The following is a 23,667-nucleotide window of genomic DNA, read 5'->3' on the forward strand; positions in this document are numbered from 1 at the left end:
CGTTAACATAGATTTTTTTAATAAAATTGTTAGAAATATATACTTTTTAATATAAAAGGTAGATAAAAATAGTACAAAATAAAAATTTGTTTTAAATTCGTATTTTGAGATTGAATCTCACACGCGACTATCGAAGTTACAGAAGTGAGCGCGACTACTCTCGGGTTAAACTAGGACCGCGACTTAACTAGTAGCATCCACCGCGACCTACACCTCCACCTCGATCCACTAGTTCTGTTCTTACCGTTAAGTAAATAACGATAGCTTTCTCAACGATAGCGAGGTATTCATCTTTAAGTGCAATCCAAAAGTCATTCCGATTATAATCATCTAATTCGAATTTTTGTTTTAAAAGGGGTGTACACTAAGGGCGTTCGCAAACACAGCCACTTTGTGGTCGCTACCAACTTTACGTAGCGAGAACCGGCCACCGCCATAGCTTGTCGCTCGAAGTGACTACTAATCCGGTCAACTTAGACATCAAAATGCTTGGCAAATAACAAAAATTGCCGGAGAGCCAAATTTTGGTGGAGAGCTAGGGTATACCATAACAAATAAAGTTTAAAAGTCCCCATCGATCCCATGTGTGCGTCAAAAGTTATTCGGGGTCAAATGTCAAAATTTGAGATTTTTTGAATTTTTTTCGGAAACGGTAAGTTTTATCAAAAAAAAAATTCAAACCAAAGTTGTAGATCTTAACATTCTCTACAAAAATTGTCCTTACAATTTTTTTCCTAGGAGTTACCATTCCTGAGATATCGCGATTTTAAAAGTTACTTTATACATTATATGCACATATAAGCCAAGTATATACATATGTGGCCTTTAAGACAAGTATAAATGCCTATTTGTGTCTCTTTTATATAGTATATTATACTATTCTGAAACAATTTGTTCAAAAGGTAATCAGTCCCAAACTGAATTTCCTCTATCCACGTACCGTTATTTAGTACCGTTACCGTTATTTGTACAATTTTATAGTTTTAAAAATGTCTCAGTTTTGCTTTATTTGCAATAAACTTTTAAGTGAAACTAAAACAGTTGTGGTTGATCGTGGAATGCCAAATTTAATCGAGGCTAGTGTCGAGAGAGGTGATAAGTTTATTTAGTATTTAAGAACTCAAAAATCCGTTACAATACACGTGAATTGCAGAAAATCATACATTCAGAAAACTTCAATCGCTGCAGTGAAAAGACAACGTGAGGAGAAAGAGGCTAGTACTTCAAAAGTAAGTCCACCTCATACTAGAACGCGAGTAAGTAAATCACATTTTTGTTTTAAAAAATACTGTTTATTTTGTGGCAATGAAGCCAATTAAGAATCTGAGATAAAGAAAGCACAGCATCTTCGAAAAATAATTCGTAACGTGACTACACTAAAATTCAAAGAATCCCTGTTGAAATTAGCTTAAGATCGTTCTGATGATGTTTCGAAGGCTGTTCTTGCACGTATTAATTTTGAGTATGATTTAGTCGCTGCTGATGCAAAATACCATGACAGTTGTTACAAATCTTTCTTAAAACCTAATACTGGTCGTAAAATTGGCCGTCCACAAGATGAAACTGTAAACTCTGCAATGGATAAAATGTTGAGAAAATGTTTCAATTCATAGAAACGAGTGATGATTGCCAGTTTTCGATGGATGAATTAAGGAATGTTTGTCAAGATGTAGTTTTTGATGACAGAACTATAAAAATACGATTGAAATTGAAGTATGGTAGTAGAATTATTATTACAGAAAAGCCTGGAAAATTAACATTTATTTGTTTTATTGACAATTACCAAGATATTTTAAGTCAAGTCTGGTCTGATAAAAAAGAGTTGGATGAAAAAGACAAGCGGTTAAAAACTTTGAAAGCCGTAGCAGCAATTGTTCGTGAAGATATTCAATCTTGTGTTTTCGATAATACTATGTACCCCCCACCAGGTAGAATGTTCGAGGATATAAATAACGATATTCCCGAATCATTGTCATATTTTTTGGAACAAGTCATCTTAAAAAACCAGCGTCATAATTTAGATCATCTAAAATTAGTTTGTACGAATATTAGCCACTGCATCATGACAGCTGTTCGGCCTAGAACCTTTAAATCTAAACGATTTGAATGAAGAGACCAATGACTCAGTCACATTTGAACAATTTTTGAATATCCAGCAAGAGGAAGAGGAAGAAGATGAAATCGAAGAAGACTTGACTTTTGAGGTAGACTTTCAAGAATATGAATCTGATTAAAATATCTAAAGAAATCAAAACAATAGTTAACCTAATAATCAATAGCAATATCAATAATCAATATCAATAATAAGGTAATATCTAGAACTTGACCGGTATTGGTTCCTTAAATTATCCTAAAATTGTCAAAACAGTTGGTGGAGTAGGCCTACAGGGGAAACCACGGTAAAAAAGACGCGCCGAGTACACTACCTCACAGGTGGTGTGGAAACGTGTGCATGTCATGTATAATGTGACTCTTTGAATCGCGATATCTCAGGAATGGCAACTCTTAGGAAAAAATTAGTAAGGACTATTTTTGTAGAGAATTTTAAGATCTACAACTTTGGGTTAAGGTTTTTTTTTGATAAAACTTACCGTTTTCGAAAAAAATCCAAAAAATCTCAAATTTTTACCTTTGACCCCGAATAACTTTTGACTCACACATGGGATCGATGGGGACTTTTTAAACTTTATTTGTTATGGTATACCCTAGCTCTCCACCAAAATTTGGCTCTCCGGCAATTTTTGTTATTTGAAATGTCTATATAGACCGGGTTATACCGGGAACGCAGTGTGTGTGCCGAGTCCCTGCGTGTAGCAGCTACCGTTGGCGACCACAAGTGGCTGTGTTTGCGAGTGGCTGTGGCTGTGAGAATTTAATCGCTGAATGTCGATTAAATTCTCATACTCTGGCATAGTTAGCATCGATGGCTTGGCATGTTTTGTGAATGTATTCTGAACCCAGTCGATGTCATGTAACCTCTCCGGGAAATAATCTTTAAAGTATTTTAGGGTTAAGTAAATGTTTAATTATGGTTTTTTTTCCATATCTGAGGCTACTCATTCTCTTCCAGGATGTTATTTAAAAGAGTAAGACATTTGTAATTTTTTTGTTGCACACATTCTATCCAGAAGCAAATTGTTTTTAAGAGACGATGTTTTGTAATTTCCTGTAAATGAGGTTACCGTTCTTTCTTGTAGGGAGAGGCAGACTACGTGGGGTTTATTGAATATATTAGCTAAGTAAGCCAATATCATCAACCATTGCTCATTATGCAATAGTTTAACAAGCTTACTAACTGATACAGAAAAAGGTTCTTCAGCAAAGAATATCATAATCTCGTTGCGCAATTCAAATAATCTTGATAAAACTTTTCCTCTTGAAAGCCATCTAGAAGTGATTGATGCTGACTTCCTACCTCTTCACACGCTTTTTTTAAAAAGCCTCGACTGAAGTGGACGTGATTTAACGTAATTTAACAATTTGTACCGTATGACTGCCAATAACTGCTATTACAATTGGGTGCAATATTGTTTATTATTGTTACAGTTCCTTTTATTTGGCTGACCGTAGCTTCAGCTCCGTTCCATTTGTTCCAGTCAATATGGTGTTTAATCATATAATTATCAATGACTTTAATAATTTCTTCTCCTGTTTAATAATTTACTTCTCCAAGAGTGTACAGAGAAACACATTTTCTTCAATTGATCCTTCGAAGGGGTATCTCACAAAAACAAGCAGTATTGATAACCCGGCGGCATCTGTACTAATTTTCGTCCAGTTGTACAACAAACATATCACTGTATTTCAACCTACAAATTAATCTTCAACGTGGTCTGAAATCTTATGAATTCGATCAGATATGATCAGATTCGACTGAAGTGGACGTGATTTAACGTAATTTAACAATTTGTACCGTATAACTGCCAGTAACTGCTATTACAATTGGGTGCAATATTGTTTATTATTGTTACAGTTCCTTTTATTTTGCTGACCGTAGCTGCAGCTCCGTTCCATTTGTTCCAGTCAATATGGTGTTTAATCATTTAATTATCAATGACTTTAATAATTTCTTCTTCTGTTTAATAATTTACTTCTCCAAGAGTGTGCCGAGAAACACATTTTCTTCAATTGATCCTTCGAAGGGGTATCTCACAAAAACAAGCAGTATTGATAACCCGGCGGCATCTGTACTATTGGAATTGTACTATTGGAATACTGAATTTTGGCAACTTTTTTGCTGCATTTTTTCGACTACGTAATTGACGATGTCTGCAGTACATGATTTGATTAAATTTTTTGCAATCGTGTGTAGTTTACCAGCAAGAGCAATTCTGTTACTTAGAAGGAATGATACTTGTGTTGCGTTTTCATTATCTGTTTTAACATATCTGTAAAGCAGCCATACCAGAGTTTAAACGAAAAGTCGTCATTAGATATAGTTATGAGTTTTTTCTACGAATGTTTTATTTAACTGTCGAACAGATGCGGAATCCCTGCGCCCCTTTTACGGACCCATAGGGTTCCGCGTACCACCACTTAGGAACCGCTGTGCTAGAGAATATTAAAATGAATGATGATTATTTGGGGCTTATTTTGTTTATGGACGAGGCATTCCTTTCCGCTTCGCAGAAAATATTGCTGATATTATATTTGTCATTATAATTTTCAAAGTTAAATCTGTTTGTCAAATCAGTCGCTGTTGGTTATTATTGATTTCTACAGTTTCTAGGACTATTTTATGATTGTTTTAACCTAGAATTGGGTTAAGATTATAACATCTTCAACAAATGTGTTTTTGTCCGTGATGATAAAGTCGATCTCATTTTTAGTATTACCATCTTTTATCGGTGTTCCGTTAAGTCTATCTTCTCTGGATATTCTTGTATAAGAAGCTGTTAATGAAATACAAAATATTTTCCAACACTAAATTTAAAGAGTATTTTGTTCCTTTCGTTTCTACCAAGTGTGTCAAAATTTGAAAGTGAACTTATAATATGCCAGGCTATAAAAGTTTTTAATTTTGCAAGATCCATATTTATTTAAAAGCTTTTGAATTACTAAGTTAAAAAATGTACTGTTTCATTGAAAAAATTCAAAACTTTAGTAGTCTTAAAACTTGGCGGTCGACTTGATTCTATAATAATTGCAGTCACACAAATTTAAGATTCACAGGCATTTCTGCTCCTAACTCCAAATTATAATTGTCAACTCTATTGGAGGAACTATGTTTAGTCCCAAAACATATTTCAATAAAATACTAGATTTAATATTCTATTTACCGTAAATATCCTAAAACTACTACTGACCGTTATTCACTGAAAATACACACACCGGGAGTATTTGCTCACTGTTTGGAAATCCATCCTAAGCTCATCCATATCAGAGAAACTTTGCCATTCCTTATTCTTTTTCAATGGTGTTCCATTAGCAAAGCTAGCAAAGCAGCTTAACTTTTGCACAAAATAGGAAATCCTATCCTAAGGGGTATTATTTAGATACTGACGAAAAATTCGTTTATCTACTCTATGTCATATTGTGTATAAGTTTTTAGTTTGTGAAAACGGTCATTATAGATATCAGTGCGTGAAGGATTTAAAGTATGCGTGAAGTAACAATGTATTTTAAATGGGATTTACTTTCTCGCACTGTTTTTGGCACACTTTCATATAATCAAATATCCTTAACTTTCGCGTTATCATGGTGATGACATAATGAGCAATAAATTACAACAAATGTTTTGACAGTTTTGTGGTTTAAAAGAAGTTAGAATGTTTAAAGGTCAAAATTCTAAAAATTGTAGAATAGAAATAAATTCCAGTGACAAAGAATTACAGTTTGTTTATTTGTTTATCGTAGATAAAATATTGTATGAAACTGTGCGTGAAGTACTTTTTGCGAACATACGCGATGTAGAGCACTCGTTCCGCGGTCGCTCGTGCTCTAAACATGCTACAGGAAATGTATTACTGTTTTTACAGGTATATTTTTATATTTTTTGTTATTGCTTAACATGCGTTTTCCTTGATTAACCCCAAATTAATAAATGTTTAGTAAATTCCTATAAAAGGAATAGAGTCGGCCTTAGAGTCAGGCCATGTAGTTGGGGTGTGCATATTGTTAAAATGGCGTGCACCCTATACTACATGCTATGGCATGCTGGACGAGCCATACAGTCTGTAGTCAACACCCCGAAGTATGAGCGGGAATACAAGGTGTATCAATACTCATACGCTTATGAAACGCACCTGGCGGATCATAAGGGCCTTCACATTTTGCTCTTTTTCAACTTGTCTTGAGTGAAATGTCTTTAATCTTTCATATCAGCCTCTCTTGGCTAACTCTTTTTATCCCGACCTGAATGGCGATTAGGTTTCCGAAGGCACACGGGTCACTATATTTCTTTCTACTACATATTCTTCATCGAAAGATTGCCGGTATAAGCAATCCCCCACTTACTGACCAACGGCTTCGGGCGGATCAGTTGTTAAGTGGTAGGGCACCCTTTTGTCCCGAGGTTGTGAAATCGGCCCCGAAGGCGGATGAAAGAAATATTTTGGTCAACGGTATAAGGATGGGGAAGCACAAGTAGGGCAAACACCCCATTAATGATCCAGAGCGATACGCCCTAGTCAATCAATCATGGTAATGCTCAACACTAAAATAAATTCCGGAGTAAGTCCTCCGATCGGTTCTCTGGGGAGGACAGTTTAAGTTCACCACAAGATAATAAATTGAAGTGCAGAAAGAATATCAAGATTTGTACATGGAATATCAAAAGTTTATATAAAGCAGGAAAAATCCACAATGCAATACAGGAGATCAAGAGAATGCATATTGAAATCATGGGAATAGCAGAAATGAGATGGCCAGATTCTGGGGAAATACAAGTGGAAAATCACAAGGTATACTACTCGGGAAAAAGTGATGGATCACCTGAATATGGAGTCGGATTTATCGTATCACCCAAACTTGCCCAATTCGTTACTAACTTTACGCCAATATCAGAGAGAGTGATGTTACTACAAGTACAAGCCAACCCCGTCAATATAAATATTATCCAAGTTTATGCTCCCACTGCGGACAAAGAAGAGGAAGAAGCTATTGAGTTTTATGAGAATATCAACAGAATTATACAGAAAATTCCACGACAGGAAGTTCTTATCATTATGGGAGACTTTATTGCCAAGATTGGAGCTGGAGATAAGACGCAGTACATCGGCGCACATGGACTTGGAGTCAGAAACGACAGAGGAGACCTCCTAGAAAAATTCGCAGAAGACTCAGAACTCGTTGTCACTAACACATTTTTCCAATAACCACCTCGAAAGCTGTACACATGGAAATCCTCTCAAGACAAACCCGGGAGAATTATTAGAAATCAAATAGATTACATTTTAGTAAACAAAAGATTCCGAAACAGCTTTACATCGGTCAAGACTTATCCTGGAGCAGACTTAAAGACGGACCACGTTCCACTGGTGGGAGTATTTCGCGTCAAACTCAAAATAGTGCAGAACAAGAAATCACAATCATACGACCTACGTATGCTAAAAGACCCTGACACGAAAATGAGGGTACAAGCCACGTTAAACGAGCAAGTGACTGCAATTAGAGACGCATCGAACGAAGATCAAATGATCAAACAGATGACCGAAATAGTTCAAAATGTAAAGGATAGACACTTAAAGGCAGATAAATTACCCAAGAAGAAATCATGGATGACAGATGAGATCCTTAAACTAATGGACGAAAGAATAAATGCCAAAAATGACCCCAACACATACAAAACAAGCAATATATCAATAAGAAGGAAAATTAGAGAAGCGAAAGAAAAAGAAGCAATGAGAGATGCCAAGAAATTGAGATTCTACAATCAAACTACGATAGTCATAATGTACATAGGAAAGTTAAAGAACTCACAGGTAGACTAAGACGGAGACAGGGAAGAAATCTAACTGATTCTGACGGAAACATCATCTTAGATAAACAGAGTAAAATTAGAACGTGGAAAGAATATCTAGAAAAACTGTTTGATGACCAAAGAGATAACACCTTTGAGCTAGAAGAAGAGGTAAATGATGGACCAAGAATATTACAGCAGGAAGTTTATTCTGCCATAACACAGCTAAAGGATGGCAACGCAGCAGGTCCCGATAATATACAAGCAGAACTACTCAAACTGATGGACAACGAATCAATAGCAATAATCACAAAGATATTCAACAACATCTACAATTCTGGACAAATACCAACAGAATGGCTGAAGTCTGAGTTTATTGCACTTCCAAAAAAAAAACAGGAGCCAAAAAGTGCGAAGAATACCGTACGATAAGCCTGATAAGTCATCTCCTAAAATTGTTCCTAAAGGTAATCCATACGAGAATTTACAAGCTATGTGAAAGTCAAATTTCGCCCAACCAGTTCGGGTTCATAAATGCTGTTGGTACGAAAAAGGCTTTGTTTTCAATACAAGTCTTATTCCAGAGATGCAGAGACGTAAACTGCGACGTATACGCGTGTCTGGTTGATTACGAGAAGGCGTTTGATCGAGTACAACACGCCAAGATTATGCAAATACTAAAAGAAGCAGGAATTAGTAACCAAGATCTGAAAATAATTAGAAACATTTACTGGAATCAGACTGCAAACCTCAAAGTTGACGGTGAACTCACTTAATATGTCAAAATCATGCGTGGAGTGAGGCAAGGCTGCATTTTGTCCCCCCTAATTTTCAATCTTTACTCTGAAAGAATATTTATCGAAGCTTTGCACGAAACTGAAAAAGGTGTCCTACTAAACTGGTACCGGCTAAATAATATCAGGTATGCAGATGACACCATAGTATTTGCGGACAACCTAGATGACCTACAAGTACTCATGGACAAAATCACGTATTACAGTCAGCAATATGGACTCAATATAAACGTAAGAAAATATGATCATCAGCAAGAAAAAGATAACAGAAGGTCAACTCTATATCAACCAAACCCCTATAGAAAGAGTGAGGCACTACAACTACCTCGGCACCATAATAAATGAAGAATAGACCAATAACCAAGAAACAAGAGCGCGCATCGGAAAAGCTAGATCAATCTTCAACCGTATGTGGGCGTTTTTCAAGAGCCACAACCTTTCGCTTGGTATAAAAGTAAGAATGCTGAGATGTTACGTCTTCTCTGTCCTTTTTTATGGTGTTGAATCATGGACCTTGAACGAGGATATGAGTCGAAAGTTGGAAGCATTTGAGATGTGGCTATATCGGAGAATTCTTAAAATCCCATGGACTGATAGGGTCACAAATGAGGAGGTTCTTAGAAGATTGGGGAAGAACCGAGAAATACTAACCACCATCAAATCTCGAAAGTTGGAATACTTTGGACACATTATTCGAAATGAATCCGGATATGCCCTCCTACAAGCCATCCTGCAAGGAAAAATATTTGGAAAGCGAGGTCCAGGAAGAAGAAAAACATCCTGGTTAAAAAACCTCAGAACCTGGTTCAACACAACATCTGTGCAGCTTTTCCGCATTGCTGCAGATAAGGTGAAGATTGCCATGATGATGGCCAACATTCGTCACGGATAGGCACATCAAAAGAAGAAGATAAAAGATTAGAACTCTAGGAATATGGTCTTCTACAACATAAGTTTTTACAAATACATTCCTTTAAAAATGTTTTAAAAAGAGTTAAATCAATGTATCAAAAGTGTAATAAGTCAGGAAATAAAATTCGAAATTATTTATCCTCTGAGCTTTTTACGTTGGAAAAATAAAGCATAAAAGAGTGACGAATTACTCGACAAGGGAAATCTAAATTGCATTTCACGTCCTGTCATTCACCGTGATAATAATTTTAGCGAACTATTTCCTTTAATATCCACCAAAGGCGAATAAAGTATAAACTAAAAGAAAAGAAAAGATGGTTCAGATTTGATTACAGTACAGAGCCTCTACTATGTGGTGTGTGTTTTATTTCCTGACTTATTAGCCAGGCCGCACATCAAAGAAACATGAAACGTAAATTACGTTTCATGGAAATAAACCACTGTTAAACAAATATACGTCCGGTCATTTATGAGACTCTCCGAAAATAAAAATGTGTCATTAGCATGAATCACACTCGTTTCATTGATAGGCGGACTTTGAGATTTGTTTAGCAGTGTTTTCTTTTCATGAAACATGTTTTTCGTTTCATGTTTCATGTTTTTCGTTTCATGTTTCTTTGATGTGCGGCTTGCCTTAGACTTTTGATTCATAGATGATGCCAGTAGCATCTTTGGTAATTATTTTAATAATTACCCGGAAAGGATGAAAGGATTTGATTTTAGTTTAGTGCCTCTAGCCAGGTGCTCCGATGAGGAAACGGTTATTCGGAAATACGTATAAGCACACAGTAGAGACTCTGTACTGTAATCAAGTCTGGACCATCGTTTCTTGTCTTTTAGTTTATACTTTATTCACCTTTTGTGGATATTAAAGGAAATAGTTCGCTAAAATTATTATCACGGTGAATGGCAGGACGTGAAATACAATAAATTCAATTTAGATTTCCCTTGTCGAGTATTTCGCCACTCTGTTATGCTTTATTTTTCCAACTTAAAAGGCTCAGAGGATAAATAAATTCGAATTTTATTTCCTGACTTATTAGACTTTTGATTCATAGATGGTGCTAGTAGCATCTTTGGTAATTATTTTGATAATTACCCGGAAAAAATAAAAGGATTTGATTTCATTTCAGTGCCTCTACCCAGGTGCTCCGATGAGGAGAAAGTATTCCGAAATATGTCTAAGCACATAGTATATAGAGGCTCTGTACTGTAATCAAATCTGAACCAGCTTTTCTTTTCTTTTAGATTAAATCAATGTATTTCATAAAACATTTTCAACGAAAACTTTTCGTTTATAAATTTGCAAAAGTGTGTGTGTTATTGCGTTGCCGCTCCTGCAATACTTAGAGCAGGTGTATCGATGGATTCTTATGTAGTTTTGCCTTCTGAATCCAAATCTGAAAACGGCATTTCGATGTATCTAACGGTCTTCGAGATAATCGACCTCAACATCTAAAATGTGACGTCACAATCCGGTTATTTTCTACAGACGCACTAAACGTCAGCTCAAATGGTTGATTAGGAAGTAGGCTACTTTTTTTTAAATCTCGATTTGTCAAGCATATGTTATTTACATTTGAGTTTGAAACTTCGTGAATGTCAAACTAAATTTTAAATTAAGTATTAATAAAACATCAATGACATTTGATAGTGAATTTAATTATTATATAAAATAAATAAGATGTTCAAAAATACAATTTGAGTATAAATATTTTAAAAGCAATAATTTATTAACAGTTTTAAAAAGGTTTATACCAGTATAAATACGGCCTCCCCTTTATGATAAAGGGACTGTTCCATTTGCTATAAAATTAAAATATTATGTATACCTAGTCGTTCCCTAAACTCGACACAACTGGATAGTGATTGTAGAAGGTTTTTTTTTGTTTTTTGAGAATTTTGCCGAAATTGGCAAAATTACTAATTATTTAGTAATAATTATTAACTACTTAGAAATTATTTTTATGTCGAATTGGCAAAATTATTTACTAAAATCACTAGCCAGTATTGTGTCTGTGTACATCCTTCTAGTGGACAAAAATATTTGAAGATTTTTCTCAAATTATGGATACCAAGAACATTTTCATTTATAACTCTTTTATTTTTAATTTGAGAAATAAAAGATATTCTTCATAAAAAGCTCTTCTTGTTCTAAGATTTATGATGCAACCGTGTCCCAAAAGTAGGGGAACGGTCGAATATTTCGCGAACTAAACATCGGATGGAAAAACTGAAAAATATGTGTTCAATCATTTTCAAAAATCTATCCAATGACACCAAACACCAACTTTCACTACACCCCCCTGGAGGTGGGGTGGGGGGTAACTTTAAAATCTTAAATGGAAACCCCTAGTTTTTCTTGCAGATTTGCATTCGTTACGTAAAAGTAAGCAACTTTTATGCAAGACAACTTTTCGAACTGTGGATAGATGTCGCTATAATTGGGAAAAACGATTTATCCTGATACCATAGGTAAATTATAGAAACGGTCTAATATATCGAGAAATACACTTCCAAATAAGAAACCAAAAAATATGTTTTTAATATTTTTCGAAAACCTATCGATAAACACTAAACATGACCCTCCAACCCACCCCCTGGAGGTGGGGTGGGGGTAATTTAAAATCTTAAATAGCAACCCCCACTTTTTATTGCAGACTCGAATTCGTCATGAAAAATTAAGCAACATTTATTCAAAACATTTTTTAAAAATGCTCATAGATGGCGCTAATAAATCGTATTTTTCCAATTAAAGCTCCATCTATCAACAATTCTAAAAAATGTTTCGAATAAATGTTGCTTAGTTTTTCATGATAAATCCGAATCTGTAATAAAAAGTGGGGGTTGCTGTTTAATATTTTAAAGTTACCCCCCACCACACCTCCAGGGGGAGGGTTGGAGGGTCATGTTTAGTGTTATTCGATAGGTTTTCGAAAAGTATTAAAAAAATTTGTTTGGTTTCTCATTTGGAAGTGTATTTCTCGAGATATTAGACCGTTTCTATAAGGTTTGTTCGTAGAACGATCAGCAACCGTTGCCAACCGTCAGACGCAAGCGTGTTCGTAGTCTACGAACTCGAACTGTTAACTGCGTAGCGCTAACTGTTAACTGCGCATGCGTCTGATGGTTGGCAACGGTTGCTGATCGATTGGATCGTACTACGAACAAACCTATAATTTACCCATGGTATCAGGATAAATCGTTTTTCCCAATTATAGCGCCATCTATCCACAGTTCGAAAAAATGTCTTGAATAAAAGTTGCTTACTTTTACGTAACGAATCCAAATCTGCAAGAAAATCTAGGGGTTTCCATTTGAGATTTTAAAGTTACCCCCCAACCCCACCTCCAGGGGGTGTAGTGGAGGTTGGTGTTTGGTGTCATTGGATAGATTTTTGAAAATGATTGAACACGTATTTTTCAGTTTTTCGATCCGATGTTTAGTTCGCGACATATTTGACCGTTCCACTACTTTTGGGACACCTTGTATAAAATTTTATTAATTTTATACGAGGTATATAAAAAATATGAATTTCGATCAAGAGTAAACTACCTTTATAGTTCATAACATTTAAATTATAATGATATAATTGCACATTAAAACACAATTATTAATTCTAAACTAGTCTTCATAACAGAAATTTTCCATATTATGAATTAAAATACGTAAATATACAAAGTTTTCGTTATGACAATGCTCGCAATTTCAGCTTGTTTTAAATGCTTTTAAAAAAGAGCAAAATTAAAATTTACCTAACTCTTATTCCACCAGGTTAAATATTTTATCAAAAAACCAACAGTCGAACTTTTTAACGTCATGGCCTTTTTAACAGCTGAAGGGATCAGATGTGGTAAAAAATGATATTTTCTGTAAAACTTTTTTGTTTTTAACTACGATACTTTTGTGCCGAGTATTTTTACGAAATAAACCGCAAATTGGAAAATAAAATCTTTATCACCAGAAGAGAATGTTTCACAATTTTTATTGCGATTTACAATATTTTGTATAACATTGATACGTTAATATTTTGTGTAAGAAACAAATTTTTTATTAGTATACTTGCTCAATAATTAAAGCGCATCTTTGGTTTGGTTAGCCTTGGAAGTAATCATTTTAATCACTCAACTGGGGTTCTGCAATGTTATTTATGGTTTTAAGCGTTACACTGATTAGTTCCTATTAGACAAGACGAAAACGGCGGTCCGTTGGGAAAAATATTCCCATGAGATTTTTTTGCATAATCACATTCGTGAGACATCCCAGAATAAGGTTCAAAAAGTCGCCCACGTAAAAAGTGGTTCAATTTTTTTTAATCAAATTGCAAAAAATTAATATCTTTGGCTCGGACAATTCTCCTTTAGGGTTTTTGGGCAATTCTGGACAAAAAAGGTTTCTCATAATTTTTCTCTAAAGTTGATCTTTTTCGAGCTATATGCAATTTAAAATTTGAAAAACGCGAAAATGACCAGTTTTAAAACTTATAACTCGGTTAAAAATTATTATTACACGATCCTGAAGAAATCTATGTTATAAATTTATTATTAAGCTGTTATTTTTAATTAATAACAATGGGCGGTTAGATCGTATTGACGCGGCTGTAAATGTGAGTGCAAGTAAGATGCACAATTGGAATGCCGGAATGGCATCTCTCTCTCACTCAGCATTTACGGCCGCCTAACACGTGCATGGCGCTCATTATTATTACATAAAAATATCAGCTTAGTAATAAAATAAGGACAAAAATTTCTTCAGGATCTTGTAGGGGGGGGGGGCATTAAACTTTGATTTAGTCACTTTTTGACTTCCAAAATAATAACTTTTAAGCGAGTTATTAAGCCTTGAAAATCGCCATTTTTCGGTTTTTCAATTTTAAATTGCTTATAACTCGAAAACCATCAACTTTAGAGAAAAATTATAAGATACCTTTTTATCCAGAATGATCCAAAAAACCTACAAAAAATTGCCCGGGCCAAAAATATGAATTTTTGCAATTTGATTAAAAAAAATTATTAAAAAAATTTGGATCACTTTTCACGTGGGCGACTTCTTGAACCTTATTCTGGGATGTCTCACGAATGTGATTATGCAAAAAAATCTCATGGGAATATTTTTCCCAACAAACCCGCCGTTTTCGCCTTGTCTATATTATGTATTTGTGTTTGCCTGCTATGCGATTTTAAGTAATGTGATTTAAAAATGCCGTTTGTTGTTAACAATTTGTCCAAAAATGTAATCAGCGTAGGGTGATTCAATTTTGGTGGGCTGAAGGTTTGAAACCATTGCAAATTAATAGAGCTTTTCATCGATTGTCATTTGTTTCGAGCTTCTGTGATGTGTCACATAATATTATTATATCTACTTCATACGTCTTTGGTTTGTATCATTTGTATATAATGACGTATGACGTGGATATATTAATATTATGTGACACAATTGACTGTGAATGAAAAGCCCTATACGCGAATACAAGTACTACATGGAAACGCATGTTTTGCGTATCCAATTCTCAATAGACGAGCGGCACACCGCCAAAAAAACGCTTATTTCTCGAGATACTGACCACGGAGAGGTGAATGGCCAATTTTAGTCATACTGTATGTTTTTGATGGTGCTGAAAACGAAAATGAGGTTTATTTTGAATTTTATGTGGGGAGCATTGTCAAAATCGCAATTTTACCCTAAAAATAAAAAAAATGAAATCACGTTTTTTGCGTTTACCTCGCTTAATTCTGTTCCGTTTCAATATTTATTTCTGAAATTTTTGCAGTATATAGTTCTAACATTTCTGAAGACAACGGTACTGTTTCAAGCTTTGAGCCTTATTCTGATAAAGGTTAGGAATTTTTTAAAATAATTGGTGCATATTTGTGCATTGCAAAGTATAATCGCAAAAGTTGAGTGACGAAATTTAAAATTTAGCGTTTTAAATCACGTTTATGTTAAAATATAGAGTACAAAGACGTTTTTTGGAAAGTTTTAGATCAAAATGTGTCACCACCATGGGTGGTGAATGACTAATTTTGGTTTTACATTATGTTTTTGACGGTGCTAAAAACGAAAATGAAATTTATTTTAAATTTTATTTGGGGGAATATTGTCAAAATTGCAATTTTACCCTAAAAATAAAAAAAAAAATCACGTTTTGAGTTCTGTTCCATTTTAATATTTTTCTGGAATTTTTACAGTATATAGCTCTAACATTTCTGAAGACAACGGTACCTGTTTCAAGCTTTTTGTCTTATTATAATAAAAGTTATGAATTTTTTTTAAAGTAAAAGGTGCAGATTCGTGAATTGCAAATTTTAATGGTAAAAGTTGACTGACAAAATTTTAAACTTAGGTTTTTAATTACATTCTTGTTAAAATATAGAGCACAAAGAAGTTTTCTGGAAAGTTTTAGGTCAAAATGTTTTACAAAAACAAATGGTGCAGCTTTTAGCAACGACGTTAAAAATCCCCAAAATAACCATAATTTTTCCAGATACTGACCATGGGTGATGAAAGGCTAATTTTGGTCTTACTTTATGTTTTAGATGGTGCTGAAAACGATAATGAAGTTTAATTTGAATTTTAGCTGGGGGAAAATTGTCAAAATCGTCACGTTTTTTACATACAATTGTTTACGTTTTAATAACATAACCTGAATCTTATTTTTTCTTCTTATTATTTTTTGGACTATGGCCTTGACAATTATCCAGTAACCAGGACTAATATAATTGGCCAATATAATTAAAAGTGCGAATAAAGTTGCAGAGCGTAGAAATAGGTGTCGCTTTGCCGAACTTGCACGGTCCCAATAATTGATTTACTAAAATTCAACTAAATACGTAATCGAAAAATTCTCAAAATTTTATTTTACTTTTATTTTAATTACAAAAAATTAATATTTATTTATTCAGGAAATTATGAATTCTGGCTTCATGCAAACAATATTGTCATACATATATATTTATTATTTCTAAGATTACTTATTGTTAAGGACATAGGCGCAAAATTTGCTTGCAATGCATTTTAAATGCATTAATTTTTTTCGAATCCTGAAGAAACTAACAAATATCTTTGAAAAATTTCAACGCAGATTGAAAGATTGCATTATTACCGAGGGCCGAAATTCCCTTAGAATAAACAAAAGATTTATTTTGAATAAGATATTTGAAATTAAAGTTACGTTCAATGTTCTCTCTTTTTTTACCACCATAGCATATTCAAACCAACATTATAGAGGTATTCAGCGATTTCCGGCCCTCGGCAATAATCTAATCTTTCATTCTACGATTAAATTTTTCAAAAATACTAATTAGTTTTCCAGGATTCGCAAAAAATGAATCCATTTTAAAAAGCATTGCAAGCAAATTTTGTTCCTACCCACTTAAATAAAAAAACATAACAAATTAAAAAAATCATTGAATTTAGGATTTTATGTTTGATTTACAAATAATTTATATTTTTGCATTTTTGTTTTTGTTTTACAAATAGAGTAAAAAATCCTGATAATGGAAGGTCAAATGAGGATGGGAGGTCGCTTTTCTATAAAATCACCGGGCCGCTTGAAAAGTTTCAGCACGCCACTGGCCAACTCCCGGGAACAATCCCGTTTTAATTAATAATTTATAACTAATAAGAGGTGCATATTGTTCAATTTATAATAAAGTTATATAATTATGAATATTATAGTAAGCAAGGTATGCTTTAATTTTATAGTTATTAAGTACACATTAAAAAATTAAAAATTTTGCAAACAATACGTAAACAACGTCAGAGCAAAAAGAAGGCGAATGAGGAAAAGGGAAAGGGAAGGTAAATCAAAAGTTCTATGCCGCTGCAAATATGTATAAAAGTACTCGAAAATAATAATCGTGCAAGTCAATTTGCTGAATTCAAATCGTTTATAAAAATGTCATTCACTGTATAAAAAGCTCTCTCCAGCAAATAAGCTTTCAAGGCCTTGCGAAAAGCGGGAAATGCTGCAATAGACTTGATGTTAGATGGCAGGTGATTGTACATTTTTGTACTGTCTGTCTGTAAGTCTGGTAAAAAAAAGAATCTTTTCTTTTCTGTTGAAATACAAATTGCTTACTCCACATCAATTTGGATTTCTGAGTGACAAATGCACGAATGATGCTATGTTTATCCTTTTCGATCATGTTTACTCCAGTCTAAACAACCATCACTCTACAGCAACAATTTTCTGTGATTCCTCTAAAGCATTCGATTGTGTAAACCATAACATCTTGACTGACAAATTACAGCACTATGGATTTAGGGGAAAGGCTCTTAAATGGCTTAAATCATATCTTAATAAAAAAGTCAGTTTGTAAGGGTTGACACGAAGACTTCTTCTTGCATGCCAGTAGAATGTGGGGTACCTCAGGGTTCAGTTCTAGGCCCTATATTGTTTGTGATATACATAAATGACATCTCTAGTCTGAACATTAAAGGTAAAATATGTCTCTTTGCAGATGATACTAGTATTTCTTGGAGTAACACAGATATTATGGATCTTCGCAATACCATAGCTACAGACCTAGTCACCTTAAATCGTGGTGCGATTCGAATCTCCTGTTATTTAACGTTTCTAAAACCAAAGTCCTACCTTACAACAGTATGATGCAACCATTAGTACTTAATAACAACAGTCTAGAGGTAGTTGAATCGGTGAAGTTCTTAGGGCTTATTGTGGATAAGTCTCTAAAATGGAACTTGCACATTGATGCCTTACACAAAAATTAAGTTCTGCTTGTTTTGCGCTAAGATCAGTTGCTACGGAAATGAATTTGTCAACATCTAGGACCGTTTATTATGCCCTTTTTGAGTCTCATCTTCAGTACGTCCTTCCATTCTGGGGTACGTGTTGTGCGACTCAATTTGAGCGTATTTTTAAACTACAAAAGGGAGCTCTTCGTTACTCCCTGAGACTCAATAGCAGAGTTCATTGCCAAGAATTCTTTAAAAAATTTAAAATATTAACTCTTCCTTCTTTGTTTGTTTTTGAATCCGTTTGTTTAATCCCCAAACATGCATCAGAAGATCCAGAGAGACCCACTCACAACTATCCCCTTAGAAACGTGGAGCATAATCTTTATCTGCCAAGCCCACGGTCTGAGCTGGTTAAGTGCTCTATACTATACAATTCGAGAAAAATGTACAATCACCTGCCATCTAACATCAAATCTATTGCAGCATTTCCCGCTTTTCGCAAGGCCTTGAAAGCTTATTTGCTGGAGAGAGCTTTTTATACAGTGAATGACTTTTTTATTAACGATTTGAATTCAGCAAATTGACTTGCAGGATTATTACTTTCGAGTACTTTTATACATATTTGCAGCGGCATAGAATTTTTGATTTACTTTCCCTTTTCCTTTTCCTCGTTCGCCTTCTTTTTGCTCTGACGTTGTATACATATTGTTTGCAAAATTTTTAATTTTTTAATGTGTACTTAATAACTACAAAATTATATTAAGTAGTATAACTCACGCCATTTACTTGGTGTCTGTTTCTGTTTTTGTTTTGTTTGTAGTTTTTTATTATTTTTTGTTTTTTATTGTATTTTTTTATTTTGTATAAGCTTTGTCCACAAATTGGTAAAATTTTTTGACAATAAAGCATACCTTACTTACTATAATATTCATAATTATATAACTTTATTATAAATTGAACAATATGCACCTCTTATTTCGTACCGTACATTTATTCATTCTGCCCTTCAGCTCGTTATATTTTTGGTACAATATAATTAACTATAATATCTGCAAAGTCTTCTATTCTCTTAATCATATTCAGAAAATTATAATTCAAACTCAGTTAAATTAAAAGCAGTTTCCACTGAATATTTCTTGTACTTTGCTAATAACTGTATTTGCATGCGCAAACATGTACAAATATAATTGTTCAGCTCAAGAAAAATATTTTCTTAGGGAGTGGTAATAGGTGTAGTAGCAACTTATGAGTTTCCAAGACATTTGGAAACTACGTGTAACGGGAAAAGTATGATAAAACATAATTTTAATGTTTGCACGAAACGTGGGCAAGTAGCGAAATTATTCTTAATGGGAATATGGAAAGTGTGTGTTTTGCATTGAAAATTACCACGTTAACCCTTCGGCGGGCGCGTTATCGGTATTTTATGATGCCTTTTTACTAATTTCAAGATTCCGTACATTATTATTCCACTTGAAGAGTACTGGGGAAAAACAAGGAATGTCACATTCCATCAACGGATCAACGGTTATGCCTTTACTTTGCAATTCAATTTTTACAGATTTATTTCTCTTAGTACCTACATCATCAAAAAAAAAGATAACAAATAAATGTGAAAGTACACACAGCGGGCATAAGGTTATGTGCAGCACCTTTGGTGTATAAATTTTCTTGTTGATGACATAATTCCTCAATTGAAGCAACAACACTATAAAAATGTTCTGCCAATACTTTAATTGCAGCCAGCATAGTGAGCAGTGACTGAGCACTACATCACGTTGTGGAAAGTCGTTTAATAGATGCGTTGCTGTGTTTAATAAGCACTTCCCAGCAGATAATGGAAACAGACAAAAAAATTAAAATTTCTTCTACAGTTCCGAAGAATGTTACACAAGATGTGCTTTGCGCAAAAGAATGCTGGCCACATAAATTAAATAAATGATCAATAGATCTGACGAAAATGGCCTTTTTGATTTTTGCTTTAATAATAGCCTGTATTCCTCCATATATGCCGCTTATAACAATAACAGCTGCATTATTTTGTCCCTGTGAACGGCACTTCATAATATTTCTAAACCATCAATTTAAAGCTTCATGAAAATTTCGTTACTTAGATTAACTGCTTTTTTCCTTTTAACGGAAAAAATCCAAGAAATGCCTCTTTGACCTCGACTTTTCTCAATTTCGTATAAATAATATCGAATTTTATATAGATTGTTAAGTGAGCACTTACAAATTAACGATTCATTCTTTTGTGATCGGGTCTCTCGGATGCCACCCCTGAACGGATGACACCCGGGGCGGACCGCCCCCTCCGCCCCACCCTAGCTACGCCACTGACCATAGGCGAAAGTAAATTTTCGGGATGAGAAAGTAAGCATTCCGTTGTAAAACGGGATCAACAACTTGAAGGAGCTCTTCTGGTAAGTACCATGTAGATTCAATGATTTTGTAAACATGTCTAGGCCCATCTGTGAAGTAGTAATTTATTTTTATGGCAAACCACATAGGAATATAATATTTGAGAATTAATGTGACACTCTCTCTCTCTCAGATTTTCAGAGGGTTTGACACACTGATGTAGAAACGCAAAACTCGGTTTGCAGTAGTAAGCCATCTTGAATGTGACATTGAGCCAGGATCACGTACTACAAAGTCTTCTGAACAATGTCCTGACTTGATGATTTCTGATATCTCACGCAAGTACAATTGGTCCTTGCTAAGAATACGCTTGTCAACTTTTGGAATCTCACAATCAATAGGATTAAAATCAATAACTGGTAGTCTTTCGCAATCAGGTAGGGCCTTTCCAATTGGTTCGGAATATCCTATTGGGCCTGTGTATTTTCATTTACGCGTTGGAGAAGGTGGCGGAATGGCAGTTCGTTGTAATGGAGAAGACAAATACTCCATTGTAGAGGTATTCCCACATGTATCTCTATTTGTGGCTGCACGCGCTTCGCTGGCATTCATCACTGTTGCCTCGCCTCTCGGTAGTCTGCTGTTTTTGACGAAGCTGCGCGACCTAATTCCACTTGAATATCAAAACTTTTGTTATATGCTTGAATTTTGAATAATATATTATTGTAATTGAATTAAACTATAGCGTCTCAAAAGTCGTATGAGTAAATTGTACTAAACTTTGAAATTTTGCAAAAACTAATAATTTTACTCATTTTGTCTTATGTTGCGCGACCGGAAAATATGAAACAAATGTATAAAAAAAAGAGTGTGTGTACTTGTGTACGCACGTAAGAAATTATACTTCTTTGTCGTCATACAAAAACATTTTTTTTTATATACCTCATACAAAATTGATAAAATTTGATATAAGATGGTTATATTTTAGGTTTTAGTTCATGCAGAACATTCTATAAAGAAAAACTTTTCTTTCGTAAAATTAATAACAAAAGTTACCACAATTGAAATAACAGAAAATAATTTATTTTTCAAATAGAAGGATGTAATTGCATAATAGAATATAGTTCTAATTCCAATTAACTTTTCATAACAACAATGTTCAATATTGTAAAAATAAAGCTAATTTTCTCTTGAGTGAAATTAATAGTTTTTGACATACCCTGTATATTACCCATAAAATTTACTATCTGATGGTTGAATCATAGATTCTAGATATTGCAGAACCTTTTATGTAGAACAACTATTTTTCGTAAAATGAATAATAAAAAAGTTTTCCATATTATTGTTCCAACTTACAGTGACATACTGTATATTATGACAAAAATATTTTTAAATCTGTAGGCAAGTCAAAAGTGTAAACTTAAACTTAATTTAACAAGAGTTATAATCGGTTCGCTAAACTCGGACACAACTGGCTAGTGTTTTTAGTAGACATTTTTTTTGTTTTTTGCCAATTTTGCGAAAATTGGCAAAATTATTAACTATTTAGAAATTATTTTTTTTTGCCAATTTTACAAAATTGGCAAAATTACTTACTAAAAACACTAGCCATTTGTAGTAGCACTAGTGGTACTCATTATTTTCTTTTAAAATATCATACACTATATTATTTACAAAAGTATATACAAATCCCGTACAATATCCCCACTTTATAGCATTTTCAATATCTTCCGTAAGTCCAAACGCTGAGTTTTCAATTTTGTTTTCAAGGCGTCCAACTTTCTTTGAAGCGAAGCTCAATTGTTCAAATATAAAAAAAGAATGTGTGTACTTTGTACGCACGTAAGAATTTATACTTCTATTATATGATTTCAACGAAATCAATATACTATAAACAGTTTATCTACTACTTTACAAAAAATTTTATTAAAACAATACCAAAAATTAAAAAAATAAAAGAATAAAACACACAAAAACACATTGAAAAATGCCACAAATGATTTCTGAACAATAATTGTTGCCAAAAATTTTAATTAAATACGTATTTTCTGAAAAAAAATATATAATAATATACTTACAATCATAAAATTTATAAAAAAATAAAAAAATGATATAACTTGCATTGGGCTTGAACCTATTTCCCATGTATCCCGCCGTACGAGAGTCGAAGCGATTTCAAACTGCACCACGTTCGCGCCACTGTCATGTGGGAATATACACAAACTGAACAACTTTTTGACATTTTGTTTGTATGAATTTTTATTAGTTTGATTTTTGTCGAATTAAAATACAACAATATATAGAGTAAGAAAACGATACATTAGATGAAAATTTGTAGAAAGTTTGTTCGTAATCAGATTATGTAAATTAAAGCATTGCCTACTAGGGGTATAGCATAGCAAGTACTAGGTAAGTACATTATTTTTTTTTACATTCTCCAAATAGTTATGAAGATAATTTTTTATTGGAATACAACTGAAACATTTAGAATTACGTACGTGTGGCTTTTCAAAACTATTTAAAAAGTCACTATAATTATAAATTTGATTTTATTTCTGTTCTCATAACAATAAAAACTAATATATTATACAACATTTTTGTTTACCGATAACCTCCATATTGAAAAATTATTGACAGATCATTTCAACACCCAATCAGAGGCCGTATAAAAACTAATACCAAACTGTCGCTGTGCGCATGCGCGCAGATCAATATAAATTCACCCTCAATCTCAATCGCGCCTAAAGAAGTATAACTTCAAAAAGTGCATTTATATTAATTTTACATACTTTAGTAGTTAATTGATGGTATAGGAACGCAATTAAAACCATCTGGCCTGATAAAAAAAAATGAAAAATTAAGTTCTTTTACAATTTTTGCTAACTTCGCTGGCATTGCAAGACCGGAAGAAAAAATTAATAAAAGAATAATAATTAGTGCGTTTTTCACGTCAATAACAACGGCAATTTTTGTGCACTATAGCGATCTGAAATAAAAAAA

The sequence above is a fragment of the Diabrotica virgifera genome, chromosome 1 (genome assembly GCF_917563875.1).
Source record: "Diabrotica virgifera virgifera chromosome 1, PGI_DIABVI_V3a".
NCBI lineage: Eukaryota > Metazoa > Arthropoda > Insecta > Coleoptera > Chrysomelidae > Diabrotica > Diabrotica virgifera.